The sequence below is a fragment of the Lonchura striata genome, chromosome 1 (genome assembly GCF_050655825.1).
Source record: "Lonchura striata isolate lonStrDom1 chromosome 1, ASM5065582v1, whole genome shotgun sequence".
Classification (NCBI taxonomy): Eukaryota; Metazoa; Chordata; class Aves; order Passeriformes; family Estrildidae; genus Lonchura; species Lonchura striata.
Genome location: NC_140703.1, coordinates 6,019,318 through 6,043,162, shown reverse-complemented (window position 1 = coordinate 6,043,162; position 23,845 = coordinate 6,019,318).

The window sequence follows — 23,845 nt, the reverse complement described above, 5'->3', positions numbered from 1 at the left end:
CTGAGCTGTTCTTAATTCCAGGTGAAAAAATATTTTCCAGGGGAAAAAAACATTCATGAATCAAATTTTAATTGCTCATTATTTTAATATGACTTTATTTTGTATATGGTAAATTGCAACATTGGTTTACAGTTTTTCATTAAATAGTATGAAAGCTTTTTTTCCCTAAATAACTGTGAGATGTTACATCTGTTGCTGCACAGTTTGATGGTGAATGTATTGCATTGACTGGCTCAACATATAATCTGCAGGACTCTTCAATCTTGCTTTACTAGGTTACTTTATTAGAATCACAGAATAGGCTTAGAAGGGACCTTCAACATCATCCAGTTCCATCTCCTGCCATGGGTAGGACACCTCCCACTAGACCTGGTTGCTCAGAGTCCCATCCATCCTAGTCTTGAACACTTCCAGGGATGAGGCAGCCCCAGCTTTCCTGAGCCACCTGTACCAAGGCCTCACCACTTTCACAGGAAAGGATTTTTTTTCCTCAATATTCCATCTAACAATATCTGGCAGTGGAAAGCCATTTGCTTCGGTCCTGTCATTCCAGGACCTTTTTCAAAATTCCTCTCCAACTCTTTTAGAGCCCCTTTAGGCACTGGCAGGGGCTCTAAGATCTTCCCGGAGACTTCTCCAAGCTGAAGAATACTATTTCTCTTGGTTTTTAATCACAGCAGAGCTGCTCCAGCCCTCAGAGCATCTTTTGCTGATAGTGCTTCAACTGTGAGCTGTGCCTGGACTTCCATGAGTCCATCTGGCCAGCTGCCTTATGTAGTGTGTTTCTTATGTCTCTGTTAAAAAGGAGTTTGCAAATCAGGTTGTATGGTCTCATCTCAGGTGTTGAGTGAACCACGGATGAGAACCCGTTGGCAACTCCCGAACTGCCACAGCATACTTCCCTTTATATAAAACAGATGTACAAGCATGGAACATTCTTACCTGCCTCAAAATTTCATGCAAAATGCATTTATTTTGAAATACAGCAATAAGGCAGCTCAGTCAGTTAAGATGCATGAAAATCTGTAAACCTTGAACATGCAGAGTTGGTACACGTAGAAAACCTGCCAGCCCAGCCATTGTGCTTCTGCCAGGCACGAGGGTGTGAGGTTGTGCCTTGTGGACAGGGCACGCAGAGGACCTCCTGCTCTTGGGGAGACGTTCCTCTCTTTGTGCTTCATGCAGAAGGTGACAAAATGGTGACATCACGATGGATAGTTGGGTTACCTATCCCTACTGAAACCTGAATCCCAGCAGTATCTCTTGTTGACTGTTCTGCTTATGAGTCTTTTTGCACTTCTCCTTTCAGGAAGGCACTATCTAACTGGCCAGTTGATTGCTGCTAGTACTGCCAATAATGCCAATGCTAAGTGCATTTATTTTCATCTGAGATCTATACATGCTACAAGCAAGGCATTTTTGGGAAGAAAATCTTTTCCTTACAGGGTGTCTCCAAAGGAGGACATGCTTGTCCTTCCTTGGTGGAGCTCTGCTGCAGAAAACCATCTGTCTCCTTTTTTCAGCCCTTGCTTTTCTGGTTTTTCTTTCAGGAATCTGATTTCTCCAGCACAAGATGTGTTGTGTGCTCAGGCAGGACACCATCAGTTCCTGTGCAAGAGAAGGATGAAAGCAATTGTATGGTGGTTTTCTGCAGTCTGGGAACACCTTCTTTAAAACCCTCTGAGCAGGCTGAATGTTACCTGGAATTCTCTAAAAACATTCCCTATTTTCTGTTTCTCTGTTACATTTGTAACTGCAAAAAAATTACTCATTTTGGAAAAAGATTGATAACTTCACAAATTTTTCAGATGGCATTGAAGGGCAAGTGCCCTGTGGATTCTGTATGGCTTCTCCACCTACTGATGTCTGTCACATCTCCCTTTGTCCTGTGTGGGTGTTGGTCTTTTCTCTCAGGGAATAAGTGATAGGACAAGAGAAAGCAGGCTGAAGATGTGCCACAGGAGGTTTAAATTGGATACCAGGGAAACTTTTTTCCCCAAAAGATGTTGCCCAGCACCAGCACAGGCTGCCCAGGGTGATGGTGGAGTCCCTATTCCTGGAGGGGTTTAACAGATGTGTACATGTGGCACTTGGGGACTTGGGTTAGTGATGGCCTTGACAGAACTCAGGGAACAGTTGGACTTGATGATCATGGAGAGCTTTTCCCACCTTAATGATTCTGTGATTCTGTGTCTGTTCAGAGTATTGACTTGGGCAGCTAAAAACTCTTGAAACTACAGCATCTTTAATTCCTTGGTGAGTTTAAGCACATTCAAACATGTTCCTGCTGCACAGCTACCTCATTTCATTTTAACATCTCACCTTTGGATTTTCTATTCCTCATCTACCACATGGACCCCTCCTTTCCCAGATCACCTTTCTTGGACTTTGAACATTGATACAAGGCAAGTGCAGGTCCACAACCTGTGGCAGCACTCTACTTTTGCTTCCACGTGTGCCTTTAATAGTATTTTCTCCTGAGTTAGCAGGAAATGTTCTCATGCTGGAGTAAGTGGAGGGCCCTGGCTGGCTTGGCTCAGTGTTTTTATAGTGATAACTTTGTCAATAATGCATAGTGTGACAACAAAAAGTAGTTTGGCTACCCTATTGTCCATTGAGGAGGTTTGCTAAATTGGGGTAGGATTTGTCCTGGCTGATAATTCCAAGATGATGTCAGCTTTGCTGGGAACTTAAAGGGTCAAAGAGGGAAGCTTTAATCCTCCCTAGATATCAGGCGCTGGAGTGTGCGGGTTCGCTCTGTGCAGCAAAGCCTCCAGACTTAATGAAAAGTGTTGCTGCCTTGAACAGTCTGTCAAGCTGATGAGTGGTGGAGTGGAGGAACATTTTTCATGCTCTTTGGCTAAGCATCTTGAAACTTGTGCCTCAGCTGTGATTTTCAGCATAAGATAAACAAGCAAAACAGACACCATTGATCATTCTCTACCTGCCAAAACAAATGCGTCCCAAAACTTTTCATCATTTTCATTACAAGCCTGTCCAGCCCCAGGAACAGACTGCCCAGGGCAGTAGTGTCCTCATCCCAAGAGAGATTTAAAAGTTGTGTGGATACAGCATTTGGGAACAAGGTTAAATGGTGGGTTTTGCAGTGCTGTGGGAATGGTTGAAGTCAATCATGTTAATGATATTTTCCAACAAAAATGATTCTGTGAACTACCTTCTTCCCTGACAAAACCACTGTGAAACAGGTATGACTTTAGTTTGACTTAATGTCCCTCACTTTAATTTTGGTGCTAGTGTAGTTAGTGAAAGCAGAGCAAATTACAGGCTCTGGAATCTGAATTACACAAGCAGTCACTGGAACAGAGGAGAGGAGGAAGAGCATAAAGTTTTGTAGGGTGATTTTTAATGACTTGGCTAGAGCAAATGCTTCTAGGCCAAGATTGTTCCCAGTGATTGGAAACCAGAAGGAGGAGTGGACAAAGGATGAGATGACCAGCTCCTCATGTTGCTGAGTGTTTGCAGGGAAGAAAAGAGGCTGCAAGTGCCCTGCAAATGCCATTCCTGACTTTGGTAATTCACAGGGGTAATTCACATGGCCAGATGACTGTGTGTGAGCATGTGCAAGGCAGAAGAAGTTCAATGCTCCCTCAAAGCAAATGAAGTTTTGATCTTATCCCCAGATTCACCATAAACAGGTTGGACAATTATGAGGTAGAGTTATGAAAAAAGGTTTATATTTGTTTTATTTAAATTTTTTTAAGACTTTAGTCTTATGATCTTTGGTTGGAGGAACCAAACTTCACCTTCCTTTTCTCCAAGTATTTTCTCCATCCAGCTAACTACAAAATGTTGAGAGTCTCTGTGAGAATAATTTAGGAGGAAACTTTGGGGAATATGACATTAATTAGGGAGAACATCGTGATTGCATTTGGCACTTTAGGCTCCCAGAATGATACAAGTGGCTGTGATTTAGATGTGTACTAATAGAGGAATTTAGCCTCCCAATATATCTGAAGACTCCAGAACTCTTTGGACCTCTAATGAAGCCTTCCCAGCCAAAGAAATTGTGTGCAAAGTAGGAAAGGTGCTGGGGAGAGGATGAGAGAACTCATCTCCTAGACACAGTAGGTTTGTTCAGTCTTAGCTGTTATATTTGCACAGAAAAAAATATAAATGAAGGCTGTGCTGGTCTATATCTGACAAATTTCACTCTGGAGTTCCTGACAGGTGACCCCAGGGTCCAGCTGCATTCTCTCAGTGCTTATTTTTGACATTGTAATCCAAATTGACGTTCAGTGCTTGAATATACAATAAGTTCATTACAGCTAAACCCTCCAGCTCAGGGATTTCCTGTTAGTAAGTGTTGGAAAAGTCAGGATTCCTAGTGGTATCAGGCTGAAAACATTTACAGATCAAATTCAAGTCAGCAAGTTATGCCAAAATATTTTTGGAGACAAAGCGAAACTGTATTTTTAGCCCGCTCCAGTGGTATCTTATCCTTTCTTGTCTTATTCTACCTCTTCCTGCCTGGGATTGGAGGCAGAGGTGCCATGCATAGTTCCTGTATAGGGTTTTGGTGCTGCTCTCAAGGGCAGCTCCTTAAATTGCAGCAGATGAATCCACAGTCCTATAGCTAAGCACATTTCTTGAATGTGTTTTTGCAACTTAAAGTGTTCCCTCTTGTCCCTCTTTCTAATGAGCATGAGAAAAATCTGCACAGCATCTTACCCAATCACTATGTGATCACCCTGATGAACGCCACAAACAGATAAGACTTCAAATATCCCAATTACCTCCAGGAGTGGAACGTATCTTCCATTCTTTCCATGTCTATATGAGCATTGCAAAACAGTGGGGTTACTACTTGAGCTCTTGACCTGCTGGTTAATAAGCTGCTATGATGAGGTGTGAATGTGGCCTGGGACTGGTCTGTGCCCATCTGGCACATGGACAGCAGCTCTTCTGCTTCCACCTTCTTCCCTTGACATACAGCTGATGCCTTACAAAAACAGATGCAGCTCTCTTCATGCAGTGGATCTCAGCTGGAATTTTAAGCTGGTTTCTAACAAGATGAAGTTAAACACTCATTGCTGTGTCCCAGATAGGAAATATGAAGTGGCTTTGTGTGGGGTTGAGGGGTGGGAGAGGAGTCGAGAGGTTCTCCAGCAGAGGTGATGCCAGAGTCAGAGGTACTGCTATAAAAAAAAGAGAGGCATCTCCTGCAAAGCATTAAAAAGATCCAAAGAGAACAGGAAAGGTCTCATTTCTACTCATCTACCACGTGATGAGAAGAAATGCATGACCACACAGAAAATGTGCACTTTAGGTGTTTTAGGAAAAAAATTGGAACTACAGGAGTAGGGAATTGTGGCAAGCACATTTCTTTCTCTCTCAGGATTTTTTCATAGAGCATCATCATTTCTTCCCACTGGGTTCACCTGCATTTTACAATAGGGAATATTAGCAAAGATGATCCAAAGAGACTGTAATCCCTTCTACTGGAGTGTGAGGACAAGGACATGGAATCATAGAATGGTTTGGTTTGGAAGGGACCTTAAAGTTTATCTCGTTCTACCCCTGTGCCATAAGCAGGGACACCTTCCACTTGACCAGATTGTTTTAAGCCCTGTCCAATCTGACCTCGAACACTTCCAGGGATGGAGCAGCCACAGGTTCTCTGTTCAACCTGTGCCAGGGCCAGGGAATAATTTACGATAGAATCAGAATAAACAAGACTGGAAGGACCAGCTTTGATGATTGATCTGAGGTTGCTCAGGTTTTTTTGTCAAGAGAGTTTCAAGTATCTCCAAAGGTGGAGGTTCCCTAACCCAGACCCCTGTTCCACTGTTTGACCACCTTCATGGGGAAAAGGTTTTCTACTTCAATTTTCTCTTCTCTTCTAACTTGGGTTGTTAACTCTTTTCCTATCACTGAGTGTCTCCCATGAGAGCTTGTCCCTCTCTCAGCTCTACACCATCCCAAGTTGCAGACAGTAATAAAATCTGTCCTGCCTGAGCCTCTCCCTGTGTGCCCTGAGCTCCAGTTCCAACCAGCTTGGTGGCTTTGCTGTATTCTCTCACCATTTACCTGGTACTGGGGAGCCCAAACTGGTCCCAGTGCCCTGTTTGACAAGTGTCAAATGGAGACAAGGAATCACTTCCCTGGTCCTGCTGGCTCCACTCTTGCCACCACCACCCACTGCATGGTTTGTCTTCATTGTTCCAGGTTCTTTCCCCAAAAGTTGTTCTCCAGCCCAGCAGACTCCAAGCTGTAGACACCCTGAGAGATGTCCCATCCTGTCTCAGCAACTGAGGGAGGTCTACTCAGGCTCCTGAACTCCTTTCCAGCTACATGTTTTTGTTAATCTAAGTTACATGTATCCTTAATTCCCGAAGAATTAAATTAAAAAAACAAAACAAAACAAAAAACCCAAACCAAAACAAACAAACAAAAAAACCCACAAAAAAACCAAAACAGTTGCGAAAAGGTTCCTCTTCTTTCTTCCCTCCTTGGTTTTTAAATTTTAAGCATCTTAAACCCAAGTAATTTGCTTGTCACTGGAAGTGTAGCATCCTGTATAGCTCCTGTGAGAACAACATGTGATAAAAGTAGGATTATCATTTGCAGGAGCAGCACAAGAACAAAGCTGGTAACATACCCTTCTGCAGCATGGGACCTGCATGGAGGATCAGCCATGAGCTCTTAAACACCAGACTTGGAAACAATTTCTTGCTGCATGCTCCTGCCTGTTGTTCTTGGTAGCTTTTTGTTGTGACAAATGACACAATTTCTTTTCCTACACACTCGTGTTTTTTTGGCAGGAGTGTTTAAAAGCAGCAGTTGAGCTGAGCCTCATTCCCCCAGGGGCTGCCTAGTCAGCTAGAAGGGGATGAATCTCTTCCTGGTGGGCACATCTAAACTTTCCCTAGGATTTGGAGAGCAGAGGCTGCTGTGGGGGTTGGCAAGGAATGAATCTATAGGTGAGAAAGTCCTGCAAAGTTTGATCTTTGAAAATGCCCTAAAAGAAGGGATGGCTCAACCTGAAGTCATAGACTTTGCCATCTATGCCGTCTATTCTGGTGATTCCGAATATATCTAGATCTTAAAATTTCACATTTCTAGGACTAATATATTCCCAAATTGTTCCTTCTCCCTGCTTCTGTGTCCTTCATCCTTCTCTTGTCCAACTAAGTGAGAGAAAAAGGCTGCCACTACCAGGAAGGCAGCACAGGATTGTTGGTCCCCATGGCTTGGTATGATGTCCAATTGCTGTTACAGCTATGGCTTTTGCTGGAGCAGGGCTGGATCAGAACCCTCTGTCCTCATCCGAGGTGGGGCTGTGAATATTTCTCCTGGGTGGTACTCACTGCCCAAGGATCTGCTGCTCTTCTCTGAGGAGAGATTGAGCTGAACTGGGGGATCTGGTGTGCCAAAGGGTGGCAATTATCTGAGTTCTGGGTTCCTCCCTCTCCTGCATATCTCAGCCTAGATAGATGTGGAGCAGATAGAAATCCAGCTGTTGAGGTTAGCTCCAGCCTTCCAGGGTTTCTGGTTCTGGGGAGCTGGAGCATCCCTCCCACACAGTCAGCACACTGCTTTCACAGGCTGTCTTCCCTTTGGCTGTAGAGGTGAAAACATAAGGGTAAGTGTCCACCCCATGATGCACCTTGGCAAAACACTTGGAGACCTTTGCAGGGAAGAACAGGATCAGCTAAGCTTCCTCCTTGTGTCCACCATATGCTAACATCTCCATGTCTCTGAGGATCACTTTCCAGGCACCTACTTTTTGGGAATCCAGGACCTACTTTTCATCTGAGGGTGCATTTTGTGCACCCAGCGAAAGCTTAGACCTTGATCCTGGAGAAGTCAGTGCCAAGGATGCTGGCTGATGACACACTGCTCAGGTGACAGGCTGTGAGGAGAGGGATGGGTTACTGCCTGGAGTCTTATTAATTGATTTAGTAGGTAAATTGGGGTCCTATATCCCCAGCTCCCATCTTGAGCCCAAGTTGCCAGACCATAGTACGCTGTTCTCCTCTCTGCAGGCCATTCCTCTCCTGCTCTTGGAAATTCAAGTTTTAATTCTCTCTTTTCTCTCTCTAGGGTCTCATATAGTGGTGCCCCTAGCATATTACTCTCAGACCTTGGTAGCACAAAGAAGGAAGGCCGTATCATTTCTAAAGTGCAGGATCCTTTCCACCTACAGGGGTAGTTCACTGTAAGCTTTTTCTCTGCAAATCCAGTATATTCCATTAGGAGCTTTCCATGGGTCGTTTACAGCCCCTGGTTTTTCCCAGTAATCTTTTATGACATCTAAGAATTGGTAAGGGTTATCTCCAGGACTTTTATGCCAACATAATCAAATTCAGCTATTCCATTCACAATTTGTTTCTCTAGTTCTACTCCAAAATCCAGTGGGAGCCTCTGGCTGATGGGTCTTGGTGTTATAATTTGAATTCATTACTAAAGTAGACATACAAGGAGTATATCCCACTATTTTGGTATATCTTTTCCCTTTTTGGCTAATACAAACGGTACCAGTTACTCTGCGATCTAAAGCCCACCCTTCAGGTTGTTTCAATGTTCTAGAAATTTGAGTATGATTCCATTTTAGAAGTTGTTCTGGAGTTAAACCATCACCCTTCCATGGCAATTTCTCTGCTGATTTTATGCCTACACAATTCCAACAATTAGACAACCCTAATTCTGTAGTGATTTCCTGCATCAGGTCTACAAACAAATTCTTATTTGTGGTGGGTAGGCTCCAGTTGTTACACTGTTCTAGATGCTCATATTGTTCACTTAATGCTTTTAACTTTTCCTGCTTTATACTTTTTTCCCTTGCTTCTGATTCCTGTTTTCTTAATTCTTGAGCTATTTGCTTCGTTCTACTCTTCGGATCTATGCCTCTTTCATCCCTTGCAAAACAAAAGGTTCTGCCATATTGCAAGCAAACTTGTTAATGTTTTGAATTTTCTCCAACCCAATATGTCTTTCCCTTCATAGTGCACATTTTTAATTGGCTGTGATCATAACATGTTGCATCAACCTGGGAGTATGCTAAAAATGTTAGTTCCATCCTTTCTCCAGTCTATACGGTATGACTGCAGATGTTACAGATGGAATCATAGGTTCAGCAGCTCGTTTGTGTAACACGTGGGTTATTACTTTTTTACTTTCCTGCACAGACCATACGTCTAACCAGCAATCCCTAGGTGTCATCTTCGGGTCATGGCAGACTATTTCCCCTTCTAATTAGTACTGATTTATTTAAAAAATATGGATATTGATCTACTACCAATATCTGTGATGGACAAAAACTCTCTAATAGTTTAAAGTTAGAAAGTGTGTGTTTATTCGACACCGGGCAGCGTGTGGGATAGCTCTCAAATACACACCGTGCCTTCCAGGTGATTACAGAGTCTTTTTATCCATACAAGTATTGAATACACAAAATACAAATACATATTCATCATTTTGGTACATCCCATTCCCCACTTCCCATGCTACTTACTCCAAAAGCTATTAAACATGTGTAGTTTGTCCCTTGAAATGGGTCGGTGTTCCTTTCATGGGGAGTGGTCCCAAAATGAGGAAGTCAATGAAGTCTTCCTCATTCTGACCTTTCTATCTTTTCAATGCAAATATGACAAATGAACTCCTGGTAGAACTCCCATTCCTTGTCTTCAATTGGTTTCAGAACAGAGGAGGCCACAATTGTCTTATGTTCCTAAAGCTATTTGTCAGTTTGTGTATTCTTCATTATAAACCCAGCTAACTAAACACTGTGCTGACAAGCAATCAATGATTAGTTAACTACAAACTCCTAACTTCATCAAGGCCTACTCATTTATTTTAATTAACTCTAGTAAGGCTTATTTCTAACTAAAATCTTAGCTCTTCTAAAATCTCTAAATTCCTTAAAATTTACGTTTCACTACATTTTATATCTAGTGTTATTATATACGCAGTTTCCTTTTTCGTTGCCAATTTTCCAGTCATAGTGGGTATAGTACATCAAGGTTTTTGTAACTAGTTGTCTCCTTTAGGGTGATGTTAAAGCACTGTCTGCAGTCTTGGACTGGGCTTTGCTTCTCAATATTGAGGTAATTCTTGGTGAGCAGACTGGTCATCCTGCTTGCCATTAGACTCAGAAACATCAGGGCTCCCCATAAATGTACCCCTCTGCCTACACCCACAGGGCTGCCACCTGTGGCGAGGGAATTCATCTTCTTGGAAGCAGGAGTATTTTTCAGGGGACCCATGAAGGGAACGAGCTGCACACTTCCTCTTAGAAGCATCCCACCATCTACTGCATGTGAACACAGAGCCAGCAGACTCGTGCCCAGAAGCTGCAGAGACATTATGGTTAAGAAGAAAAACACATGAATAGATGCTGTTGCCTCCCTTGTGGGCATGCAGTTCCTCTGGGCCACCAAGGCTTTGCTCTGGTCCCTTTTCTCCCAGCTTGCTTGTGATAAGACACAGGTCCAATCACCATGAATTTAGGTGAGGCCTGAATGCAAGCTGCTGCTGTAACAACTGAGGTCTCCATGATGTAGCACGGGCTGGCCTGGTGTATCCAGAAGTTATGGTGTGATTCTTACTTGCTAGGATTTTTAGAAATTAATTTCTTCCACCGTGTGGGGTTTGGGTCCCCTGAGGGGCTGAATGGAGAAGGTGAATATTCAGAACCAGGCTTCAATTGGCTGAAAGCCAATTGCCTGCCAAGATTTACTCCCCAGTCCCACGGCAGAAAGGTTTAATGTGGGACTCCTGGGCCATCATGCCAAGAGTAACAGCTACAAGAGAAATTGGCTGTGGAGTCAGGGTCCTACTGGGTGAGACCTTATTGTTAAAGTGCTTTAGTGGTTATCAAAGGATTTAAAGAGAGGTTTTGCTGTATGGGTGGGATGAGGAGACTGCAAGGGAGACGAAGAGCAGGATCATGCTCAGCTGGTGTAGAAAAACCTTCAGAGGCATGATGGGACCCAGAGTGGCAGGAACACTGATACCAGCACCCTGCAAATTCTGCTGGAGTGAGGCTGGATGGATTTTCTGTCTGTAACAAAGTAGTGATGGAAAGCATCAGCTGGGGAGTCATGCTGGGCATCCTACCAACACCGTCTGCTGTGTGCCACAGCTCTGGGGCCCAGGGGAAGTGAGCCTCTTCCTCTGATGCCAGTGGATGCTGCGGGTCTGTTAATGTGCAATTAGCAGGATCTGGTCACCCTTCTCACTTCACCTGTTCCAAGTGGCCTCTCTCTTGAGTGTGACAAGGATCGGGGACTCAGCCAGACGCTGTGGCCGAAATGCCAGGCTCTGCTGACACACAGCAAAGCTGACACAGCCATGATGAGGGGAAAAGGCTGCCTTATCCATTACAGTGGATTGCTGAGGAGAAACCAAGGACAGGGACAAAGCAAGCCATCTAAGCTGGCAGATGAGATTGATTGGAAATCTCCCCAGATTGCCTGAAACCTCTTAACCATGTTTTAACCATAGGAGCCTCATGCTGGCATCCACCTCCCAGGAACCTCTGTCCATGATCTCCCTCCATCCAGTGAGACTAAAATTTGGGCCTAGAGGATCTTTAACCAAGCGATCTTTAACAATTACTACCTCTAAGACTGTTGCTACTTGATTTGAACCATGGTTTCTCCTGCTATCTGAGTGCTGTTGCAGACCTTAGGTCCATTCCCACAGGGCTATGAGTGCTGTGTGACTTAATTGTCCTTGATGTTTTTCTAGTCATGTCAAGGGTTTCCTTCAAAATGTTATATAGCTGAGAAAGAGTTTATTATTTGCTGTCAGGGGGCAAATAACACCAAGGCATCTCTGAAGACATCTATAATGTATCTGTGTAATGCGAAAGTTAAAATAAATCAGTAAAAAAAAGCCATTCTCTTGAGAGCAATATACTGTAAAATATTTCATCAGAAGGCCTGGATATTTTTGCACTTGCAATTAATCTTCTTGGTTATAGCACAGCTTGTTTTCTCCTGCCACATTATTTTTCTCTGCTTTCAGCAGCCACTAGATGTCAGGAGGAAATTCTTTTGGCATTGTTTTTGAGAAAATTCCTGTCTAAGTTGGAAGCTGTTGAGTTTCTTCAATCATTTGAGGTCCAAAAAAATGCCTAATATGGTTGGGAATGCTTTGGTATCTCATCTGCTCCCCAGCTTCTCCCCTTAGTTTGCAACCATGGATCACTTCATGCAGCTGAAAAGGCTTGGCTCTGGCAAAATGATAATTGCAGCACTGACCATCTTTCATCCACTGCATGCAAGTCATGGATATTTTATTATTATTACTCCTGAATTTTGCCTAGGTTTTAACACTGGCTTTTGGAGCATTTGTAACCCTTCTGTTATCAGATCATCATGTTGCAAGTATTCTGTGACTTGATTTTTATGACTGGAGTGAGAAGTTCTTGTTTGTAAGATGAGTGTTGGGGACAAATCTTGTATAACAAAGATATGCTTGCAAGGAGCTACAGCACCAAATGGACTTTGGGAGCCAGTGCTTGGGGAAGGTGATGGGAGAAGACACTTTGTGGGTGGTTCTTGCATGAAAGGAGGCCACTTTGGTGCAGATGTTCCCCTCCTATCATGTGCACCATCAGCGTGAACCTCCTCCCCAGGAAGGGTCAGGCTCTTTCACAGAAAGAATTCAACAGGAAGATGCCAGAGACCCACAGATCACCCCCTGTCTCCAAGAGTCATTGCAACACACTTTTTTTCACAGGGGAAAGGGGGACCAAATGCAAACTGTGAGCCCCACAAAATGGAAACACTATTGAAATGTTTTCTTGTAAGTTCTCCTCCTCAGCTGTGCACTTCCTGAGTCTTGAGCAAGAGTTGAGTGTTGTGAGCAGCTCTGCCCCTCAAAGCAATGACCTGCCAATTCTCTAGTGAAGGGTCCTGTCTGGAAAGAGAATGCTTAAAGGTAATAGGTTAATGCAGGAAGACAGAGAGAGTCTCTGAAGTCTCTGACATTTGAGGATGATAGAAATGTCCCTGCCTTTCATGTCCCCTGGCTGCCCTCCCTGCTCTTTGAATGCTTCTGCTTTTTAGCCCAGTCTGCTGCAAGTTTGAAGAGGCTTTTCCCCCCAGTATTGGGAAACAAGTGGTTTGGGAAATTTGGAAATTTGATTTCTGCTTGGTTCATGGTGTATTTTGGTTCATAAGTTTCCTCCTAATGTGCATGGCTTTTCCATGGGAAGCTGAGAATCACAGGGTCATGGAATCATTGAGGTTGGAAAAGCCCTCTAAGATCACTGAGTCCAACCATTAACTCGGCACTGCCCAGCACTGAAACCACATCCCAAAGTGCCACATCCACCTGGCTTTTGAAACCCCTTCAGGGATGGTGACTCCACCCCTGCCCTGGACAGCCCTGGACAGCCTATGCCAATCTAAACCACTCCTGGTGCAACATGTGTCTTCTTCTGAGGGTATGTATTTGAATTGATGTAATATGTAATAGTTTGGCTGTGATGGAGAGAGGCTGCCACAGACATGGTGCTTGGAACCAGAGATTTTTCTAAACATAAATTATAAGTGTGACCTATGTTTCTTTTGTGCTGTGGTTTGTTGCAGGCAAGGCTCATCTGTATCCTTCATCTAGCTGAAGAGATTTCAATGTATTCCAAAACTGTGAAATGCTGAAAATTTCATGAAAATGAAACAAAACAACTTTTGCTCTTTTCTCTCTTCTTTTTTTTACTGGTCTTACTGGAATGTCCTCAGCAAGGACAAAAATCTCATATAAGTTTCTTGCAGAAAGACTTTATACTTAACGTTACTGAGAACAGGATTTGGTTCCTCACCTCCAGCCTCAGCATGTTGAAGTCAGCCTTTTTCACCATCACAAGTGCTTGTGTGGTGCTTGGAGGTAGGATGTGTGTAGGTGAACAGATTCTCTGTCCACCAGCACTGGTTTTGAAGACAAGATGGATTGTTACTCCGTTTTCTCTTGTGGATAGTAGACCTACAGAGACTACTTTTTTATGGAAGTTATATAGCAGAGCCTGTGGAATTTCATTAATTTGGGTATGTTTAGGACAGAAGAAAACTCAAGACATCTCTTAGTTTGAATGTCTACACCAAGGACCATGCTGCCAGAAGAACCCACAACAGAAATTAGTCCGGGCTTTTTCAGTATTTCACTTCTATCAATTTAGAAAATTTCCTTTGGAGCCAACCTAATTTTGCTTTGCTGCAACTGATGCCATGACAGTCATCACATTCCCTCCATGGGCTTCTTTCCTGCAGGCTGAGGAGACATTACTCCACCAGTCTTTCTTCTTAAGAAGTTATTTTCTTCAGTCTCTTATAATTTTTGTTCTCCTGTGACCTTTTCCTCATCTTGCTCACATCTGACTGCTTTTTTTCACAGTGTTGATGGTGTTTAAAAATGTTATGTTTCACAACATGCCTGAAGAAGAGACGACTGAAAGAGGATCTTACAAATTCTTACTAATATCTTAAGGGCTGGTGTCAGGAGGATGGGGTCAGACTCTCTCCAGTGGTGCCCTGAGACATGACATGGGGCAACAGGCTCAAAGTGAAGTGCAGGATGTTCCATCTGAATATGAGGAAAAAATTCTTCACAGTGTGAGTGACAGGACACTGGTAGAGGCTTCTCAAAGAGGGTGTGGAGTTTGCTCTGAAGATATTCAAAACCATTAAGGACATGACCTTCTCCAGGTGAGCCTGATTTATCAGAGGGATTGGACTAGATAAATTTCCAGAGGTCGCTTCCAACCCCTACCATTTTTCAGTTCTGTGATATCTGTGGTTGAGTAAAGATGAAAAAAGAGTGGATAAAGATGACCTGAAAAAGGCCTTCTTTTTCTTAGGACTGATCTACTGCATGTCCATCATTGTCCTTTCTAGACTAAAGTGGCAAAATTTAGTTAAAGAGACTTTTTTTTCTTTCCCTCCCCACCCCTGTTCTTTTTTTGCCCAACCTCAGACAGAAGACAGTGATTGTGTCTGTTAACTGGCTTACATGGCACAGTTGATTTATTCCCCAAACAGGAGATGAGTTCACAGAAAATCAAAGATTTGTCTCACTGCTTGGACTTTCTGTACTTTTCCTGAAAACCAAATGAAAACCACAGTCCAGCAGAGGTTGTGCCAAAAAAAAAAAAAAAAAGGCAAAAGAATGTGTTGTTTTGCTGCAGAATTCCTCGACCGGTTGGGATTCCTTCAAGAACAAATTTGACCTGATGAATAGCTGTAACTTCAGGGCTATGTGCAAAGCATTGTTGTTGTTTGATGTTTATTACTATTTATTGTTGTTTATTATTATTAATATTGTTAGATATATATATATTATTATATATTTGCTGTTAAATATTTACTGTTATTAAATATTTATCTAGTATTATATGTTTATTTACCATTAGCTATTTACCTATTGTTAGATGTTTATTATTGAATGTTTATTTTTAAGGTTATTTACTGTTGTTAGATACTAATCCGTTATTAAATACCTATTATTATTAGACATTTAGAATAGAGACTCGACAAGGTAAAGGCCTTGTCAAGCCTCTAAAGGAAGAAATGATGCCTTAGGTTTTAGCTTTTATATTTTTCAGATTCTGTACTGCTTTAATGTGTAGTTCTGAGCTTCATATTTAGGGATGGTGAGCTCTCTTCACAGAGTAGATAGGCAAAACAATTCCTTCTCTAGCTTGGGACCAGGGACAACTGATCCAAATTTCAGGCCCAAGAGCATGAACAACATGGACTGAAGAGAGAAAAACAAGAAGGATAAGACTTTATAACCTAAAGCCATAATTGGACAGTTAGCTCCAATATGCTAATGGACCAGAATTTCTAAAAGTGAGAGACCTCATGACTGGTTGTTCATTTTGTGATCATTTTGGGTCCATCTTGGATGTAGCCCTGGCTGGGCTCTTGTCCTACCCAATGTCTATCCATTGAGGTCTTTTAATAAATATCTGCTTTATTCTTTAACTCAGTTGAGTCTCTGTTCTAAGTCATCCTTCAACAAGGCATCGCCCGCAGGTCAGTTTGTTCTTCAGTCCATATATCACTCCATGTGAGCTGCAACATGACAACACCATCACAGTATTTGTGATGTCCTCAGTGTCCCATATTACACTAACATCAACGCTTTAGAACTGCACAGAGGGAGTGGAGGTTATGTGGTGCTAGCTATAGGTCAGAAAACACAACAATAGGAGTTCCTCCTTTATTAATAAGTAGCTCGACTTCAAGTTAACAGTCTGTTTCATAGTCAGAGCTTGCAAAGGGTGGACTATATTGGCTTTGGTGCAAATGGATTGGTGCTCATAGGTTTTTGCTCACTCAGATGTTGCCATTGCTACTGGACCAAAGCATGGGCTGTCCCCCATGGATGGGCCTCATCCTTGGAATTTGAAAGAAATTCTGTTAGTTTCCACCAATCTCTGTGGAAAACAGCTTCACAGCTCACAACTGTTTAATAAAAGGTTTTATTGTCACAAACTGGTACTGACCTACTGCTTAGTTCAGAGTGTCCTAGGTGTGGACACTTGGCTCCAGCCAGCAAAAAGGACTCATAAATCTTTAGGTTTGAGAGGCAGGGTGTGATTCAGACATGTAAACTTGCATGTCTCTCTGATGTTTGTTCTGCCTTTGTTCTTGATGGAGATCTATGTAGTCAACCATCCCTACAGATTTTGTTTAACCCAGTTTATTTAATCCAACTTGTTAAATGCAAGCTTAGCGCCTAGAGCATGCCTGGAGTATCTAAGATACACAAATGACCCTGAAAATGCAACAAAATGTATATAAAAGGCTATTGTCCTTCTGCAGTGCCATCTGGAGCTTGGGCCAGGTGCTCTGCAGGCATCTCAAATTATTAAACACCTCTGCTGGGCAAGTGTCCTGCTCCAGGTGAACAGCACTCTAAGTTCCACAGTCTGTTTGACTGTCCTCTGCCAGAATGGAAGCACAGGCACCACCATGCATTTGGTGACACCTTCACAAGGGCACTTCATGCTAAAGCTTCCCCATACATAACTGTCATGGTTGCCTCTGCATCTGATGTTATTTCCACTCCCCGCTCCAGTGCAGGAGGTATGCATAGGTCTGAAGGACAGATGCTCTCTAATCTCAGTGCTGTCTTTTCTGCAATAGGTAGGACTTTTCTGCCCAAATTTAGTGTATTTAATGTACTTGTCATCTGAGTGGAGCATGTAAATGATTGCTACACCCCATGGGAAGGACCAGACTCACCCTGCCATCATTCATCCAAATAGAGGGAAAACCATCAGGTCAGATGCTCTGTGCTTCAGAGCAGCCTCTTCTTTGCTCTACAACAGAATCCAGGCACCTAGTTCAACATCAGGGGTTCATCTGTCTGCCTGTAGGCATCAGTGCAAGCTGATGCTGTAGAGCATTCTCCTTGGTCTCCAGCTTCCAGCATAGGAGAACATTTGTGTCTTGCAGGTCTGTGGAGATCCCTACTATCTTGAAGTATCTATAAATGTACTATGCATTGATCTGACTACATTTCCATTATGATTTCTTTACTTCTTGTCCTAATATCTTCCATCTATTCCCTGTATTGTCACTTCAATTAGTCCTGATGGAAGAACAAAAGAAAACATTGCTGGACTGCCCCTCGACTTGAGCACAGGCTAACCACACATTCAGAACTCCATTTTCACTTTTTTCCATCATTCCAAGTGGCAAATGTGAATAAATGGAAGGACTCTTGGCTGTAACCTTGGCTCCTGTCAAAACCTCCTGGAAATAATGTAACCTCTATTTCCTTATCTGTCACATAGCAAAGATAATGTGGCTTTGCCTGGGGTTTGTGGCAAAAGTTTGTACAGTGTTGGGAGATATTTGAATGAAAAGGCACTAGAGGGCTATTAAATAATCATTTTTACTGTGCTTTCTCAAGTGGGTCCCCTTAACAATGTAGAGTGCAAGTAGTGTGATTTTAGCACCATATTTGACATTCAACTACCACACTCCCCACGTCCCTCTAGAGCTGAATGTCCTCATGCAACTTCATGGCACTGGAGGTAGAGCACTTATGTGTGTCTTGTTTCATAAAATGCACTTGCCTGCTTTTCTCCTTTCCTAAGCTGGTTTTCCCTCAGGAAATCCTCACAATCTGGTGGAATTTGACCAAGGCAGGACTAAAATAAAGTTCTGTTGAGCTGTACTTCTATAATTGCACAAGACTTCTTCCTGATGCTCTTGAATGCCACCCTGTAAATTTGCAAGGGCAGAAGACAATACAGTGAGGAGACTTGGATCCTCAGCAATTTTCTTACTGAATTGATTTATCTTTCTGGTCTTGTTTAGTTTCACTACTTTGAAGTTGGCCCTTTAAAATTACTTTTAAGGGAGAGAAACTTGGTAAAACATTCAACGTACTGCCACAGTCTGTGCTGAGAGAAACTATATGCTACATATACTCTTGGTGATAGCTCTGAGCAATTCAAAACTCCAGCTTAGAAGAAAATATCCATTTTCCCCCGTTTTTATCTTACCATCAGCACAGGTGGTGATGTTCCAGCCACTACCTAGGCACTGGCCTAACTCTGGCCTCTGTGCTGTGCCAAGTACCATTTTGAATGGTTTGCCTCCTGGTTGTGATGCACACACTCTGTCTAGAGACCACAGTGTGCAAAACATAACTGGAAACCATCTGAATATGTGAGTTCTTGAAGAATTTCTGACGCTTTTTATTCAGATATTTCTAGACAGCCTGGAAATACCAGAGGGAATTGCCTTTGCAGCAGGGTTTGAGTGGACTCAAATCCAGACAGAAATGAGAAGAACAAAGAATGACAGGAAGCAGAGTCTGATTGTGATGAATTTCTGTCTCAAAGCTGATGGCTTGTTAAACTGATTTATTTTAAGATTGTCCATTTTTTTCTGTTTCCCCTTTAAAATTCCCTTGGGCTTTTTGTACATTTTGTCTACTACAATCTGCTATGTACATCACCTGCCCTGTAGAAATCAGCTAATAGGATAAAAATTAAGAATAAATTGTTTAGCTTTAAATAATTCCTTTCTCTGAATAATTATTTTAATGTTGAAATAGGAACATAATATCTTTGGAGACCTTCAGTTTCCTGTCAAAATTGTTTGAAAAATCAACAAGTGGAGAAATCTCTGGGGGGCAAATAGATGACAGACTGAATAACCAGTAAATTTAAATTCTTGTGGGGAAGTTTATATAATAAATGGGAAAATGAACTCACAGGGGGTTCTTTCACTGTATTTCCTGTACTGAATGGAGGAGAAATTAACTGGGCAAAACCTTAACCCAGGTTTGAATTTGGAGATGGGATATTTTTCAATTAAATTCAATTTTTTACAACGGGTCTTGATAAGACAAACACTTCCTAGATTTTGAAGCACTTCCTTTATTGCCAAGCATATCTAATTTGTCCATAATGTGCTCATCACTGGAAGAAATCTGAATGACTTTTCCATGTGTTGAGAATATTATAAAACCCTAATTGTTGAGTCTTTGTTGATTAGCCTAAAGCAAAGGAGTAGTAGCCCCAGTGCAGAGCAGGAGTTATTCTGGCAGCAGATACCACTAATTTTACTCACACAGCAGGATTTCAGCAAGGAATAATAGAATCACAGCATATCTCAGGTTAAGAGGGACCTTAAATCTCCTCTCATCTCCACCTCCTACCATGATCAGGGAACCTTCCACTAGACAAGGTTGCTTCCAGCCCTGTCCAACCTGACAATTGCTGTTCTTTGAAGACTGGGGCAGGTGCATGAGACTGATCATAAAAAACAAGAGTACATACATTTCATTACTGTCTTCCAGCGTCGGATAAAATGGGAAAAAAACTTGATCTGGGGTATGTCATCTGTTCAGGAAGACCAGTGAGTGCTACTGTAGTTTGTTGCCTTGCAAGGAGGATGATTATAAGCTAAGAGGAAACCTGGGAGAGTGAGAGAAGCTAAATTGCGTGGTGAGAGTCTTGAGACCATTGGGAGAACCTTAAAGGAAAATCAATTTCAGCTGAATACTGAGTATTCAATGTGTTTCACACTTCTGGGGTCAAGTATTTAGGAAGTGGACACAGATCCCTGCAGAGATTAGACCCCTGCAGCTGGCTGTTCTCTTTCTGGAACCACAGGATTCATCTTTGGCAATAGGAAATGTGCTAATTGCAGAGAGCCTTATTTAGGTGCTCAGCAAAGCAATGTTTGGATAGATAGGATTACCGTGCTCCTGGTTTGTGAAGCTGGCATACCTTGTGTGGCACATTTATCACCCCTCTTTCCCTCTTGGGATAGGGGGAAAGGGAACGGTAGGAGGGAAAAGAAAGTGGAAGACAAGAGATGGGGCTTGTGGAGCTCTTCCCATCCTGAGCGACATATTTTTCTTCTGGGAAACACTGAAACTTCCAAGTTGAAATTAATGGGACAAGAACACTTTACAGGTGCTCGTATGTACAAAAGTGCAATAAATCAAAGATATAGTCTAAAGGAGGAATCTTGCAGCTTAGGGAGAAAAAAAAAAGAAACAGGCAGAAGAGCTGTGTCTCCTCTGATGTGTAGGATGGTCTCCCAAGTTCCTGTGATGCATTTGATGGCATGTTTTGGCTTGCATAAGGAGCCTTCTTGGGCCAGTTGAATCTGTTGGTGGAGGAACCCGCTGTAGGAGATTGTTCTCTGGATCTGAAGCACAATGAGAAAGATGTGGAGAGGGCCAGAGGGAGAAGAAGGACCAAAAGGGAAAACTGGTAAAGGCAGATGAGAGAAACACCTTATCAGTAATGGAGAGAGATCTCTGTTCTTACTCTGTGACCTCAAAACTCTAGGTCAGGTCTCTGCTAACATCCCAATATCCTACAAGATGACATTTACTCAGCTCTTCCTGAAGGGATATAGAGCCAACCTTTAACACAGGTGATGCACCATGAGCTCTGGCTCTGACTTCCAAATTGTCCCCCTGTTGGTGATGAGGACGGAGAGCTGCATCAAGCTGCATCACTGGGGTGGGATGGAGCTGCATCTGCAGGGAAGCACAGCTCCATCCCACCCCACTGATGAGCCCAAGTCAGGGCTCATGATTTCATGCCACATGAAGACGCATCTTTGGCACCAGCAAAGCACTTTGGAGCATGTGGAATTGTAAGCTAAGGGATGCTGTTGTCCCAAGGCAACTAACAGAGGGCACGAGTGTCCAGCTATTGGGCTCCAAAAATAAGAAGGATGTGGAATTTTGGAGCATGTCCAGAGGAGCCCATGGAGATCCTTCAAGAGTTGGAGCCCCTCTGCTCTGGAAGCAGGCTGGGAGAGCTGAGGGTGTTCACCTGGAGAGAAGAAGGCTCTGGGGAGACCTTGGAGTTCCTTCTAGTGCCTAAAGGGGCTCTAAGAGCTGGAGAGGGACTTTGGACAAAGGGCTGGAGGGACAGGACAAAGGGGAATGGCTTCCTACTGACAGAGAGCAGGGTTAGATTTGATATTGCAATGCAATTCTCGGCTGGGAGTGTGTTGAGCTGTGGCAGAGGTTGCCCACAGAAGCTGTGGCTGCCCCATCCCTGGAAGTGTTCAAGGCCAGGTAGGATAGGGCTTAGAGAAACCTGGTCTAGTGGAAAGAGGGGTTGGACTAGATGACTTTTAAAAGGTCTGTTCTAATTGAAGCATTCTGTGATTATGCTATATTTGAATGGGTTGCTGATGTCTTAAGGAATGGCTTCATTGTCAGTTTGTTGCTGGTTTCCTCTCCCAGAGGCTTCTGGGCAGAGTGGTTTGCTCTCTCGTGGTTACTGATCACCAAAGAAACTCCTGATCCAGGGCAATGCTGGCCCTTTTCATCTGCAGCATTCATACAAGTGCCCATCATCCCAGCTATCAACAATGCTAACCTTGTTCTGACATCTCCACTTACAATTTCTTTTTTTAATATTGTTTTTATACCAGAGAACCAGTTTCTCAAGTACTACTGGGATTTTCACTAGAAGAAATTGCAGTGCCATGTGAAAATGGGTAATTTTGACTCTTGGAAAATGGAAGCATCTAGAACATGTTTTTGTGGAAATAAATCCCCATCTTTTTCAAACATCACCTCCCACATATTAGCAAATAACTAATATTATTTGTTATAATTTCTTGTTACTTTATGCTATTAATAATAATTGCTGATTAATAATGATAACTATTATTTATTATTGTTGAGGTAACACCTGGAAACTTTGGGCCTGTTCTGGCCTACATCATGCCAGAAGTTATGCAAATATACTGGAGAATTCCAGTCTTGACTTCCTTTTCCCTGCCTTTCAAGTTGTCCTGGGCTTGTTATCCATTCCTGATGTGCTGACAGCTGTAGAGAGCACAATGAGTCAGTTCCCTACTTGAGATGAACCACTGGTCAATTAAACTTTTACTGAAAATCTCTGGGCATAAGAAAGGAAATGTTTATGAGCTAATGTTAAGAGTGCTAGGGCTAAAGGGGAATAAAAGCCCTTCACAGTTGTAACGGGGGAAAATGAGAACCCAATCTCAATAATAAACAAAGAGGAGGATGTAATTAATAAATGCCTCTAAACCTGCCAGAATATGGAATTCCTTTCTAAATATGTCATTAGGAAGAGAAATAAAGGGGAAAATGCCTCTAAACCTGCCAGAATATAGAATTCCTTTCTAAATATGTCATTAGGAAGAGAAATAAAAGGAAAAAATTAAACTGATAAGGATAGGCTTGGAAACCTTGAGATTATACAAAATGTAGTAGCTGGCTGACATTTATCCTGCTTGTTAAAGGCATTTAACTAAAGAGTTAAGGAATCACTGTTGAACGAGTGGAAGTGTGGCCATAAGATATAAAAGCAAATGTTTCTAGTTTGCTTTTAAATGGCAGACGTTGTCTGCTGTGCCTATCGTGGTGCAAATACAGCAGAGGGATATGGCCCCTGGTCAGAGGGAAGCACACCAGTGGATCTGGTCTGTGACACCATCCCAGGGAGAAATTGTAATATGCAGAGAAAAAAAGAAATATTTCTGGATTTTCCAGGATTTGGGGAATAAAAAGTTCTGCTACAAAACAACCATACTTACCAGATTAGTAGTGGAGAAAAATGGTACACAGTAAAAAAATATATTATGGTTTAACACTATTTCTAACTACTGGTAGGTCAATCACTTCACAACTTTTTCATGTCTTGGACCTCACACTCACTTAAGGTGCCCCTTTTATCATGGGCCCCAAAAGCTCTCCCTTTATCTTCCTGAGATGCCACCCAGGAGGGGTGTGGAAGAACCCACCAGCCCCAGACTGAGTAGCACTGTCTCCTGAACTTCATTGGCACATGTGCCTTGATGAATCCAGACTCTGACCAAGAGAGAGCACACATCTGAGAAACCTGAAATGGGCAGCAGAAGCAAAACCTGGCATTAGGGAAAGCTTGATGGAAGCAAGGAGAAGCAGCTCACACTGGATGTGGCACAGATGGAGGAGTCTGAGGAGAGCTGTTTGGGGAGGAAAAGATTTGATCAAAGATACACTCAGGATTAATGTCGGTGGGATGGGATGGCTTTTGTCAAGATTAGAGAAAAAGAGGTTCCCACACAAGGATTTGGTGGTTCAGATGGGTTGGAAAGGGAATGCTGCAGAGGCAGTGTGTGTAAGGCAAGGAGCCAGAACTGAACACAAATGCCAGAAATTATCAGACTCCCCACTAGTTAACATATTTAAACTCAATTGTTATTTTCCCCTTCAAAATGAAAGCTCTTTTTCAATCATGAATTATCAATCTGTCATAGAGATCTGCAGTAAGATTGCACCATTGTAGAAGTTGACCGCTTGTCTGCAAGTTTATGCATTTGCTGAAGGTCATTGCTTTGCCTTAGGTTTCCCTGGGTTTTTTCCT